The sequence below is a fragment of the Staurois parvus genome, unplaced genomic scaffold (assembly GCF_062004578.1).
Source record: "Staurois parvus isolate SC_StPar_1 unplaced genomic scaffold, SC_StPar_1.0 ptg001930l, whole genome shotgun sequence".
NCBI lineage: Eukaryota > Metazoa > Chordata > Amphibia > Anura > Ranidae > Staurois > Staurois parvus.
In genome coordinates, this window is record NW_028319726.1 from 297,501 (window position 1) to 305,860 (window position 8,360).

At 42.6% G+C, this 8,360-nt stretch overlaps 4 non-coding genes across 4 annotated transcripts; 3 read left to right on the forward strand and 1 right to left on the reverse strand.

The window, feature by feature from the left end:
* Nucleotides 1-3,189: 3,189 nt before the first annotated feature.
* TRNAV-UAC (transfer RNA valine (anticodon UAC)) lies at nt 3,190-3,262 on the reverse strand. The gene has a single exon. It is a non-coding gene; the product is annotated as a tRNA-Val (tRNA).
* Nucleotides 3,263-4,184: 922 nt separating this feature from the next.
* On the forward strand, nt 4,185-4,257 carry TRNAA-AGC (transfer RNA alanine (anticodon AGC)). The gene has a single exon. It is a non-coding gene; the product is annotated as a tRNA-Ala (tRNA).
* Nucleotides 4,258-5,947: 1,690 nt separating this feature from the next.
* On the forward strand, nt 5,948-6,020 carry TRNAA-AGC (transfer RNA alanine (anticodon AGC)). The gene has a single exon. It is a non-coding gene; the product is annotated as a tRNA-Ala (tRNA).
* A 998-nt stretch (nt 6,021-7,018) lies between these two features.
* TRNAA-AGC (transfer RNA alanine (anticodon AGC)) lies at nt 7,019-7,091 on the forward strand. The gene has a single exon. It is a non-coding gene; the product is annotated as a tRNA-Ala (tRNA).
* Nucleotides 7,092-8,360: the final 1,269 nt, after the last annotated feature.

Below are 8,360 nucleotides of genomic sequence, written 5' to 3' on the forward strand. Positions count from 1 at the left end.
GACGCACTCTTCTCGTGCATCAACGCAAAAACCATAAATTTATTAAAAACATGCAAAAACATACTCAAAAGCCATAAAGGTCATAAAAACAGAGACAAGAAGTCAAAGGTGCCAATCATGGACAGCATGCGTCCTCGGATAAAGCTAACACATTTCAGGAGTCGATCTCCCTCAGAACAATAGATTGCTCTCGAAACGAGTTAGCACTTTGTTTTTTTCTGCATATATATGTATTTATGTATGTATGTGTATATATATATGTGTATGTATGTGTATATATATACAGTCATGGCCGAAATTGTTGGCACCCTTGATATTTTTCCTGAAAATCAAGTATTTCACACAAAAAAGGTATTGCATTAACACATGTTTTGCTATACACATGTTTATTCCCTTTGTATGTATTGGAACAAATATAAAACAGAGGCAGAAAAGCAAATATGACATAATGTCACACAAAACCCCAAAAATGGGCTGGACAAAAGTATTGGCACCCTTAACTTAATATTTGGTTGCACACCCTTTGGAAAACATAACTGAAATCAGTCGCTTCCTATAACCATCAATAAGCTTCTGACACCTCTCACCCGGAATTTTGGACCACTCTTCCTTTGCAAACAGCTCCAGGTCTCTCTTATTGGAAGGACACCTTTTCCCAACAGCAATTTTAAGATCTCTCCACAGGTGTTCAATGGGATTTAGATCTGGGCTCATTGCTGGCCACTTCAGAACTCTCCAGCGCTTCTTTGCCATCCATTTCTGAGTGCTTTTTGACGTATGTTTGGGGTCATTGTCCTGCTGGAAGACCCAGGATCTTGGACGCAAACCCAGCTTTCTGACACTGGGCCCTACAGTGCGACCCAAAATCCTTTGGTAATCCTCAGATTTCATGATGCCTTGCACACAGTCAAGGCACCCAGTGCCAGAGGCAGCAAAACAACCCCAAAACATCATTGAACCTCCACCATATTTTACCGTAGGTACTGTGTTTTGTTCTTTGTAGGCCTCATTCCGTTTTCGGTAAACAGTAGAATGATGTGCTTTACCGAAAAGCTCTATCTTGGTCTCATCTGTCCACAAGACGTTTTCCCAGAAGGCTTTTGGCTTACTCAAGTACATTTTGGCAAACTGTAGTCTTGCTTTTTTATGTCTCTGTGTCAGCAGTGGGGTCCTCCTGGGTCTCCTGCCATAGCGTTTCATTTCATTTAAATGTCGACGGATAGTTCGCGCTGACACTGATGCTCCCTGAGCCTGCAGGACAGCTTGAATGTCTTTGGAACATGTTTGGGGCTGCTTATCCACCATCCGGACTATTCTGCGTTGCAATCTTTCATCAATTTTCCTCATCCGTCCACGACCAGGGAGATTAGCTACAGTGCCATGGGTTGCAAACTTCTTGATAATGTTGCGCACTGTGGACAAAGGCAAATCTAGTTCTCTGGAGATGGACTTGTAACCTTGAGATTGTTGATATTTTGCCACAATTTTGGTTCTCAGGTCCTCAGACAGTTCTCGTCTCCTCTTTCTGTTGTCCATGCTTAGTGTGGCACAGACAGACACACAATGCAAAGGTTAAGTGAACGTCTCTCCTTTTTATCTGCTTTCAGGTGTGATTTCTATATTGCCCACACCTGTTACTTGCCCCAGGTGAGTTTACAGGAGCATCACATGCTTGTAACATTCTTATTTATCCGCAGTTGTGAAAGGGTGCCAATACTTTTGTCCAGCCCATTTTTGGAGGTTTGTGTGACATTATGTCGAATTTGCTTTCTTTCCTCCCTTTTTTTGTTTTGTCCCAATACACACAAAGGGAATAAACATGTGTATAGCAAAACATGTGTTAATGCAATACGTTTCGTGAGAAATACATGATTTCCTGGAGAAATATCAAGGGTGCCAACAATTTCGGCCATGACTGTATATATATATATATAGCTTTAGGAAGATGTGTTTCAATAAATATGTTTTATACATGAATATGAGGTTGTTCGCTTTTTGTACCAGTAAAGCCCCGTTAGTTTTTGTTCCTTTTTCATAAAAATTATAGTGTCTACAAATGGCGGTATATATGCTGTAATAATTTTTTTTTATACTAGTAATGGCGGCAATCAGCGACTTATCTTTGGGACTGCGGTGGGCATTCTGACACTGGGAGGGGAACTGACTTAGTGCCACTGACATCCCCAGTGACACCAATACAGTGATCAGTGCTATTAAAAGCGCTGACACTGTACTAATGGCACTGGGCAGGAAAGGGTTAACATTTGGGGCGATCAAAGGGTTAACAGTGTGCTGTGTCACATTCAGGGGCGGACTGACAACTCACGGGGCCCCCGCCTGTATTGGTTACCGCCCAGGATGAGAGGATTCTTTCAGTTTTTTAAATATATGTTCTGTGGTATTGGTATAAAAACAAACTTTGTTTTAGTGAAGAAATAAAATTTCCATTCTGAAAAAGCGTGGAGAATGCGGGCATCGATCCTGCTACTTCTCACATGCTAAGCGAGCGCTCTACCATTTGAGCTAATTCCCCTGTATGAGATGTGACTGCACTTTCAGAAAACCAGTAGAGGGCAGTGTGCTGAATCTGGGTAATTTATACACCATCTTACCCTGTTTAGACCTGTGCGCTCAATGGTCTGGGCAGGGGCGGACTGACAACTCACAGGGCCCCTGGGCAATAGGGGATCATGAGGCCCCTGTGTTCTTGCCCAAACTCAAAAAAGCCTATGAAAAAGGTACCAGAAGCATCTCATGGGGACCCCAGGCCCTCAGGCAGTGCCCAAGTTTCCAAATGGTCAGTCCACCCCTGGTCACATTATGTGTTGTGTTTTACTAGGGAGACATGCTGTGTAGAGAAATACAAAGCAGCATGTCCTTGCCGATAGGAGAGAGACCTGTGTTGTTTACACACACATCTCTCCCCTGGCAGCTTTACCTGACGATCGGCAAGTGCCGGCCAGGACCCGGTGATTGACATCCCTAGCCGCCAATAGTGGCGAGGGTAGGGCGGCATGCACGCGTGCCCCCTACCCCGCTATGCAACTCACGTATATATATATGTGATTTTCCACAGCCATGCCACCCTGTAGCAGTACTTCTGCTATAGAAGCGGGCAAGCGGTTAATGGGACCTTATCAAAAGACAAAGAGAGATCAACAAAAATAAAATTGGGGTTCAAAAGATTACTGGTTCCACTGGGGCTCGAACCCAGGACCTTCTGCGTGTAAAGCAGACGTGATAACCGCTACACTATGGAACCAGCCTGATCTGCTGTCTGGTGTGATATCCAAAAAGAAAAGAAAGAACCATCAAAAGGATAATTGTGAGTGTTTCCCACAAAAGTGTTGTAAAGCATCTGCTCAGCCTGACTGCAGACGGCAAGATAAGTGGGCCCTCTGGCTGTGGGACAGTTTCAAGTGATAATAGAAGTGGTACTTCTGACAGTTCATCTTGCATTACTTAGGCTTTGATGGAACATTTTCTTTTTTTTTTTTTCTTTTTTTTACTTGACTATGAGATAAAGGCCTTTAAAAAAAAACACACTTCCAAAAATGAAAAAAACAAAAACAATACTGAGATCACAACCAGGGGCGGACTGACAACTCATGGGGCCCCCGGACAATAGGGGATCATGGGGCCCCTGTGTCCTTGCCCAAACTCAAAAAAGCCTAGGAAAAAGGTACCAGGGGCATCTCATGGGGCCCCCTACTGACCCCGGGCCATGGGGAGTGCCCTATTTTCCAAATGGTCAGTCCGCCCCTGATCACAACGTATATCAAGGCTGTCTCTGTCTTCTTTTCATGCTGGGCTGTTCATTCCTCTACTCTTGTAGAGCTCTATTCTCCAACATTTGTTGCCAAACACAGCATCCCGTATGGCATTTTAACCCAGACCCAGGGGCGGACTGACCATTTGGAAACTCGGGCACTGCCCGAGGGCCCGGGGTCAGTAGGGGGTCCCATGAGATGTCCCTGGTACCTTTTTCATATGCTTTTTTGAGTTTGGGCAAGGACACGGGCCCTATGATCCCCTATTGCCCGGGGGCCCCATGAGTTGTCATTCCACCCCTGCCCAGACCATTGAGTGCGCAGATCTAAAAAGGGTAAGATGGTATAGAAACTGCCCAGATTCAGCACACTGCCCTCTACTGGTTTTCTGAAAGGTTGGCCAGATCTCACACAGGGGAATTAGCTCAGATGGTAGAGCGCTCGCTTAGCATGCGAGAGGTAGCGGGATCGATGCCCGCATTCTCCAAGTGTTTTCTGAATGGAAATTTTATTGCTTCACTAAAACAAAGTTTGTTTTTTTACCAATACCACAGAACATATATTTAAAAAGCTGAAAGAAACCAATCTCATCCTGGGCGGTAAGCAATACAGGTGTGCCGCGGTTTACAAATTTAATTAGTTCTGCGGGACTTTTCGATTGTGAAAAATTTGTAAACTAAAATGCGGTTTCCCATAGAAATGCATTGAAAACCAATTAATCTGTTCCGGAGGTCAGAAAAAAGTAAAAAAAAAGTCTTTTATCTGTTCAAAACTCTTTATAAAGTGCACTTTAAAGCTATAAATACTGTACAGGGACATGATTAAAAAATTTGTAAACCAAAATGTGGTTTCCCATAGGAATGCATTGAAAACCAATTACATGCTTGATGGTCGCTCGAAAATCGGCCGCTGCTGTGGCCCACTAATGTGTGGAATTCGAACTAAAATTCTTAGAAAAGATTTTCGAAAGAAAATTCTTTCTGAATTCGACCTGTGTATGGGCGGCTTAATTCTCTGCTTCTGTCTTCTTTTCAAGCTGAGCTGTTGATTTCTCTACACCTGTAAAGCTACATTCTTCAACATTCTGAACTACTCAGGATCCTAGATCAGGGGACTCCAAACTTTTGAAACAAACTTTAGAAGGGCCAGTCTGTGGTCAATGGCTGTAGAAAATGCCCTTGAATCGGTGGAAGTAAATATTGTCATAGGCTTGGTGTTCAATGGGAGTAAAAGATTACATAATTGGTGTAAGGAATAGTGCCCCATATTTGGTGTCAGTGAGAGGAATAGTGCCCCATCATTGGTATCAGTGGGAGGAATAGTGCCCCATATTTGGTGTCAGTGGGAGGAATAGCGCCCCATCATTGGTGTCAGTGAGAGGAATAGTGTCCCATCATTGGTGTCAGTGAGAGGAATAGTGCCCCATCATTGGTGTCAGTGGGAGGAATAGTGCCCCATCATTGGTGTCAGTGGGAGGAATAGTGCCCCATCATTGGTGTCAGTGGAAGGATCAGTGTCTCATCATTGGTGTCAGTGGGAGGAATAGTGTCTCATCATTGGTGTCAGTGGGAGGAATAGTGCCCCATCATTGGTGTCAGTGGGAGGAATAGTGCCCCATCATTGGTATCAGTGGGATGAATAGTGCCCCATCATTGGTATCAGTGGGAGGAATAGTGCCCCATCATTGGTGTCAGTGGGAGGAATAGTGCCTCATCATTGGTGTCAGTTGGGGGAATAGCGCCCCATCATTGGTATCAGTGGGAGGAATAGTGCCCCATCATTGGTGTCAGTGGGAGGAATAGTGCCTCATCATTGGTGTCAGTTGGGGGAATAGTGCCCCATCATTGGTGTCAGTGGGAGGAATAGTGCCCCTTCATTGGGGTCAGTGGGAGGAATAGTGCCCCATCATTGGTGTCAGTGGGAGGAATAGTGTCTCATCACTGGTGTCTGTAAGAGGATTAGATTCCCATAACTGGTGCCAATGGGAAGAATAGTACCCCATTGCTGGCATTAGTGGGAGGAATAGTGCCTCAAGGGATAGATAAAGGCTAGCAAAGGGCCACTTCCAGCCAATGGGCCACAGTTTGGTGACCCCTGTCCTAGATCCTTGCATGTTCAGGTGCAAAAGGACACTGCCCTCTGCTGGTTTCCTGTTAAGCAGCTCTCTTAGTCATACAGGGGAATTAGCTCAGATGGTAGAGCGCTCGCTTAGCATGCGAGAGGTAGCGGGATCGATGCCCGCATTCTCCAAGTTTTTTCTGAAAGTTTGTTTTTATACCAATACCACAGAACATATATTTAAAAAGCTGAAAGAAACCCCTCTCATCCTGGGCAGTATCCAATACAGGCGTGCCTTGGTTTACGAATTTAATTCGTTCTGCGGGACTTTTTGATTGTAAAACATTCATAAACTAAAACACAGTTTCCCATAGGAATGCATTGAATACCAATTAATCCGTTCTGGAGGTCAGAAAAAGTAAAAAAAAATGTCTTATCTGTTCAAAACTCTTTATAAAGTGCACTTTAAAGGCATAAATACTGTACAGGGATATGATTAAAAATGAATCTGTCCGGCTGTCTCCTAATCTCTCTACCTTCATTTTGTAAGCGCTGCACAAACTGTTGGCACTATATAAATCCTGTATAATAAAAATAATAATTTGTAAATGCATTGAAAACCAATTACTCCGTTCCAGAGGTCAAAAAAAGTAAAAAAAAGGTCTTATCTGTTCAAAACTCTTTATAAAGTGAATTTTAAAGACATAAATACTGTAGAGGGACATGATTAGAAAATGAATTCGAAAATCCATTGAAAACCAATTAATCCGTTCCGGAAGTCAGAAAAAAGTAAAAAAAAGTATTTTATCTGTTAAAAAAGCTTTATAAAGTGCACTTTAAGGCATACAGGGACATGATTAAAAATGAATTTGTAAATGCATTGGAAACCAATTAATCCGTTCCGGAGGTCAGAAAAAAGTAAAAAAAGGTCTTTTATCTGTTCAAAACTCTTTATAAAGTGCACGTTAAAGGCATAAATACTGTACAGGGACATGATTAATAATAAAATGGTAAAAAACTAATGAAAAATACTGACCCCAGTGGTGGAACTACCAGAGTTGCAAAGGTCACGTCTGCAGCCGTGGGGAGGTCCTTTATTGCTTCTTGTACCTGGACCCTCAAGGTCCTAGTTATGGCCCCTGACACTGCCCTCTTCAGGTCTCTTCTAGAAACAGGGGTCAACCAGCAAAGGGGAATTAGCTCAAATGGTAGAGCGCTCGCTTAGCATGCGAGAGGTAGCGGGATCGATGCCCGCATTCTCCAAGTGTTTTTGAATTAAAACAACATTGCCTCTCTAAGTCCTCATGCACACGGGATGTTTTTACAGCGGCTGTTTTTGGCTTTTGAGGTTTTTCTCTACAACCAGTAAACCCCCCAGCATGTTATCCTATGTGTCCATACACACATAGACTGGAATCAACAGTTTTTGCCTGGGGTGTTTTTTGGCTGGAAAAAAAAAACAAGGACTAGTGGGTTTCTAGAGGAGTATACTAGCTGTAAAAACGCTTTAACACTGAAAAATGCGCCAAAACGCGGTAAAATAGCACAAAAAAACATACACAGTACATACTGACACTGCATAAATGAACACAGTGTGTGTGTGTGGTATATATATATACAGTATATACAGAGCTCAGCATAAATTCTCCTTTCAGAATCCACATTTTCTATGGGACACTATACATATATATATATATAAAACTCCCACAAATGCCGGCCATTGATTGCAAACAAGATTTGTTAACCTGCACACACAAAAAAGTATTTTTCCTAACAAATTCATTCAAGACCATGTTGCAAAAATGAATACACCCCAATGAAAGTCTTATGCAGGCCATAGATGGGTCAAAAATCGGCCAATTTTTCAGCCGAAAAAAAAAATCGTCCAATTTTCGCTCTGTTAGTGGGCTAATTGGTCGGCCGTTTTTCGGGGTTTTGGCACTTTTTTTTATCGGTAAAGTTGGAAAAAAATCGGCCAATTTTGCCAATCGGCCGATTTTCCCGGCAATGATGGGCAAATCGGCTGATCGTTTTACCGATAAAAAATCTGCGCATGAGCCGTGACCTGCAAGAAGAAGAAGAAGAAGAAAAAGAATTCCAGTCCACTATTATATTTGACATGAAAAAGTATTGTGGTTGCAAAAATGTATCTATTTGTATCTGAATAAAAACATCTGTATCCAAAATGGATACAAATAGATACATTGTTGCAACCGCAATACTTTTTCATGTCAAATGTAATAGCGGAGCTCTCTGCAGGGACAGAAGTAATTAAATGCCGGCCGTAGACGGGATGAAAATCGGCTGATTTTTTTTACCATTGGTGGGAACGTCGGCCTATTGACCGATTTTTCGTTTTTTGTTTTTTTTAAAACGGACGGTTTTCGACCCGTCTATGGCCTGCATTAGGAGAAAGGCTACATTTTAGACAACAAAATCCCAATTAACAAGAATTCAACTCCAGGTGAGTCTAATTATTCATTAAACAGGTGTCCAGCAGACAAGCCCAGAGAAAGAAAATCATTTCTTTAC